This window comes from Homalodisca vitripennis, chromosome 5, assembly GCF_021130785.1.
Source record: "Homalodisca vitripennis isolate AUS2020 chromosome 5, UT_GWSS_2.1, whole genome shotgun sequence".
Taxonomy (NCBI): domain Eukaryota; kingdom Metazoa; phylum Arthropoda; class Insecta; order Hemiptera; family Cicadellidae; genus Homalodisca; species Homalodisca vitripennis.
The window spans coordinates 161,599,413-161,605,104 of record NC_060211.1 but is presented as its reverse complement, the minus strand read 5'-3'; positions in this window follow the sequence as shown (position 1 = coordinate 161,605,104).

The window sequence follows — 5,692 nt, the reverse complement described above, 5'->3', positions numbered from 1 at the left end:
CAATGAATAATTCCCCATATAGACTATAGGTCTGTGTAAGGGGAAGAGTCCGTAAATCAGTCTTTTCTTGATTTGAATTTGTTGTAGTATAGTTTTACATTCAAATTTACAAAAAAATGGCTTAGATTGTACAAAATATATTAATGTAAAAATTATAGAATTCAAAATATTAGATACAATATTAGATACATATTAGATACATTATTAAATAATTCATGATGGAATGAAACAATACCTTTCAGAAGAAGAAGTTTTTCTATGTCTTAAAAACTACATTAAACTGTAAGAAACGGAAACAAGTAGCCTAATAGAGGGACTTGAGAACAGCCAAATGTCTTGTAGCAGGTCGTTACCTGCACTATCATCGCGTAACGATTGCGGTATCTTCTGTGTTACACTGACTGTGCAATGTGACTACTGGGTTTGATGATGAATTTTCAAACTGATATGTGTATAAGTAACATACTACAAAGTGAACTTACGATTAAAAAAAAAAATAATAAAAAATAAAAAAAATAAAAAAAACGATTGGATTCTACATTACTCATTATTAGTAAACCAGAGGAAAGTATCTATATGATTATTTGAACGATTAATTCAAGTTATTCAAATCATACGTCTTTTTACCAATATAAAACATACGAATTCTGTACTGTTTCAATTAAGTGACAGTATAAGGTTTATTTAGTGTATAATAACGGTTTAAATGTTCATGGAAAAAAATATTACAGTAGCAACAAATTAAAGATAACCCATATCGCTTAAACGACCCCAGTCTCATCAAACATACGGGCTGTACTGTTTAAGTTAATTTTAATATAATTATTGGCTTAAAAAGGGCGAAGCTTTACCAATTTAAGGGTTGGATAAGTGTCATAACTATTCGTCAGTATTTTTAAATCGGGTTTACTTTGATACTTTACATAAATAATCATTTCTATATAGGAAATATAGAGTTCAATGATTTGAGAATGCCACTCCATGGGATTTGGTTAAGCTTTAGTGAACATTTTTAAATTGGTGTTACGGGTAACCATAATGGCAAACAAAAATATCTCAAAACTATTACATTAAAAATAACGCAAATATAGCTTTAGACTTCAAATTTATCACGTATTTTTTAATTTAATTGATATTTTATTATTTATTTTTAAATTTAGCATTTGTTACGTAGTGAGGCGAACAACTCATTATTAGATATTTCCATAAATGTTAACTCTATCAGTTTAAAATATTTTAATATCCACAGACTTCAAGATCTGCAACAAAGATCTATTGCAGTTTTTAATTATCACATGAAAGAGCAACAGGTACAAACATTCAAGAAATTTACCGAGAAATCTTATATAAGCATCTCAAAAATTCAATACAATTTTGAAAAAAATTCTGAAAATACTGAGGCAGCATTGAACATATTTTTTTACTTTTGATTAATAATTAGCTAACAACTCATAACTCCTCTAACTGGTAAAGCGTAGCTAGATTGGCTTTCAAATGTGAAATTGTTTTTTGAAATTCTATAGCGGAGTTATGTTCTGTTCATTGAATAAAATTCCGGGATATATATTAATGTGTGAACAGTTAAATGCTCGTTCTTGGTATTATTTAATCCAGAATCCAAATGCTGGATAAAGATATTGGTGACAAAGGGCGTCAATAATCAAAAGTCATACGTGTACAATTTTGGGTTAAAAACACATTCACACAATATAATATACACATACTGTAGGTAATAGAGTAACGAAGCATTTGGGTGGATACCATTTTAAAGAGTTCCTAGAAACCAGGATTTTGAACAAAATAATCTTCACTTATAAAATTCTATAAGCTACTTCAATATTAATACTTGAAATTCGTCACCTGCAATGGTGAAACAAATAACATACGTTTCCCCTTTTACGACTTTTAGTCCAGGCCTAAGTTACTTTTATAGCCCACCCAGCTGAGTTACGTTTTTTATTGCTTGTGTTTTATCAGTGAGAAAACTTTACGTCTTAGGGCTATTTCACCCCATTTTATTCTATTGTATTGTGTACTATAAACAAATCATCGTATTTTGCTCGCCTGTAATTTAAACCTGAAGAGTTGACATCTACATTCATTTAATTTTAATTTTATTTAATCGTATGAGGCATCACACCTTTACTGGAGGCTGCAACTTCTTGAATTGTTTGCCGTACACAATGAATACCGGGATGAATAGTTTTTTAATTTATTTGAACTGTCAAAACGATGTCAAAGATATTTGTTGGAGACATTGGTAACTCAATGATAATAATATTTGACTATTGCAATATTCGGGTATCGGGTACAGTGATCTAAGATAAGATAAGAGCGTCGGGGCCACGTTGATGCCGGTAGACTTAATGAAATATAAAAGTTTGAGTACTTCTAAACGAGAGGAGGACTGTGACGATGATATTTATCTTGTTCTTAGGCCATTTTTAAGTACTGTTCTGATATTGCCGGTCTTTTAATTCTAATTGTAACCTATTTTCTAAAATAGCATAACGGACCATTGTCATAATTACAGAATATACTATTGTAATATGGAAAATATTACGATTCACTTGAATATCCGTTGTTAAAATGACATTTGCTTAATTTCAGAGAGATCATAGTTTTAGTACAGTAATGCTACCAATATAGAATAAAGTGCTAATCAACCCATTTTTGACTAATCTCATTGTCACCCGACGCAGTGCATACCAGTAGGCCTTTTCTACTACAGTATTTTAATTGTTGCACTTGTTAAACCTAGATACTAATAACCACGTCATATAAAAAAGTTTTTAAAACTTTTATTTTACTAAGAAAAAATATACAGAACACATTTTTACTCCTCATATTAAGGATTCACAGTTTATAAGAATGGCAATTCTGTCAGTAACAGTTAGAATGATATGTTATTAATTACAGTGATTTCATTAGATACTGTATATATAGCATAGTTTTCTATTTTCAAATCACCTTTTATATTCTTTGAATTTATTTTGTAATTTATTTTTAAGAAATATATGGCATACAAAAAAAGGTAAAGGGTATTTATCTCTATATGAGTTTGAAACTTAGTTACGCAATAAATAATGTTTTAAAATCAAAATTACTGTCTTACAAAACAAAATTAAGAATATATAAGACTGTTATAAGACCAGTTCTTCTTTATGGAGCAGAGACATGGATTATAGATAAACAGGCAGAAAAGAAATTGGTTACATTCGAGAATAAAATTTTGAGGAAAATTTTAGGACCTTTTAGAGATGGAGATGGATGGAGAATCAGGCACAACCAGGAAATCAGAGAGATGTTTCAATCTCCAGACATTGTAGGAGAAGCAAAGTGCAGGAGACTTCGGTGGGCAGACCATGTGATGAGGAGGGAGGATGATAAATTGATTAAAGAGGTATGGAAACACAATCCAGTTGGAAGAAGACCTCGAGGTAGACCCAAAAATCGCTGGAAGGACCAGGTGGAAAAGGACTTGAGGAAATTGAGAGCGGGTCAGGGGGATTGTGAAGACAGGGAGAGATGGAGGCAGCTGGTTGGCGAGGCCAAATACCACCTAGGGTATCCATGGCCATGGGAGTAAGAGTAAGTAAGTATGAGTTTGAAACTACTACCTGTTTCAAGTTTTAAAGCACATCAATTCATTACCTAAAATAATAAGAAATTTTATCATTGGTTTATTATATAATAAAAAAACATTCTAAATTTCATTATATTCTTTCCGTTTCCAACTTTTTTTTAATACACTGTTTATTGTTATGTTGTGTCAAATAGCAATAGAAAAATTAACAGTATGTTATTCAATATTTGGAAAAACATATTTATTTGGATATAACAAAGAAATCCGGTTTATAATAAACGAGCATGTTAACTCTCTTTGGTAGGATACCAATAATTGGCAATCTTCTGTAGCTTTGAACAAACGTCAAAACCAACTCCCCTTCCCATGGGGTAAAAACCCATTATTGGTTACGAATCGATGTAAATACGAGTATATAGCCATAACAAGATTCGTTGGAAACTATTTATTGAATGCTTTGACTTATGAGATGTTGAATTTAAAAAAACAAAGTAAATTTTAATTTTTTGTTTAAAATTCGGTTATACCAATATTAAACACACGTCATAATCCGAGTCAGCTTACCATTTTCAATTTCTGTACACTTGGCATACAGCAGTGTCGATAGCTAAGCGATCTAAGACCTCGAACTTTAGTTAATCTGCAACATCTCATAGTTAGCTGCACATACATGAGTAAATTTAAGTTTACATGGGTATGTAAATTTAAATCGTTAATTTAAATATTAAAAATCGAATTTAGTTCCATTTTGGACATTAATTTCAACATTCATATTCTATATTTTCATCTATATAACGAACATGGTAAGAAAAACATTTAATGATTTCAAGTATATTTCATTAAGCACTAATAATTAAGGAAGTTTAAACAAAATTGGATATAGCCATGGTAGGATATAAGTCGATATGTAAGTTGTATAAAGGTTTGTTAACAAAGGAATAATTTTGCGGCAAACACTGTGCTAGGTGTATTCCAGACATACAAATGCAAATTGATTCTGGTTCTGACAGATTAAGGACACGATAGACTACAACTTGTTGAGAAAACAGTTGACAACTATGTCTGACAAAGAAGTTGCAGATTTTGTACACCACCGAGGGAAAATACAGTTTCAGATAACCTAGAGAACACTATTACCTAAACTAAATATCAATTAATTCTTTATTTTTAATTTATATATACAAATATGATACTATTTGTACAGCTCTGATCAACCAATTTATCTAAATATTATTAAAATTCTATAGCTCAGGAAACTTTCAAAATATCTCTTCTTTCTGTCGACAAGATATGTAACAAATTGAACTATGGATTGTAAATTGTTCATGGCATTTCATTCCTATATAGGCAAGATCGAGTTCGACGATATTCATGTCACTTTATTGTAATTTAATAAGCGTTAGCGAAGCTCGTACCGGCAAAAGTTCTGTTATATCGGTCCGCATGGTTACTCCAGAACGAGTTAGGTTACATAAATCAAATGGCATAGAATGTTATTTTTGCATGTGTGAGGTTCCTCATTTGATTCTTAGAAATGTCTAATCCAGTTTTGTATATCATGTTTATATCGCATTGTAGTTTCTATGTTAACAAATTTCATGAATAATATTTTGTTACATTAAAACTGATGTGTACCCATCGTATAAAACTAACATCGTCAGTACTAAATGTGACGTCAGATCTTATACCGACCTAAAGACTGTTAATGATTATTATTTCTATGAATATTTAACGGTAAATCCAGTGTCTGTAAATTAAACCATCTACTTTTGTACACACAGTTACTTTTAAATCTGAATTGAAATAGCAGAAAAGATTATGTTTTTAAATTTATACCTCAGTAAAATACTTTTCATCTTCGTTTAATCAGTAATCAGTATATCAGTGGAAAGAAAATTAGGAAATCTACTGAGTAGATAAACAACGAAGTCAAGCAACCAAGATCAGTTACTCTTATTGCTAGAACTGGCAGAATACCAAATATTCACTTTAAGTTATAAATGATGGTATTTATTTAAATTATACATTAAATTAATGAGTTACCTTGATACCTTGATACTAATTATAATATAAATTTATGAGAGCGCTTTGTTCTTTATTCTTTTG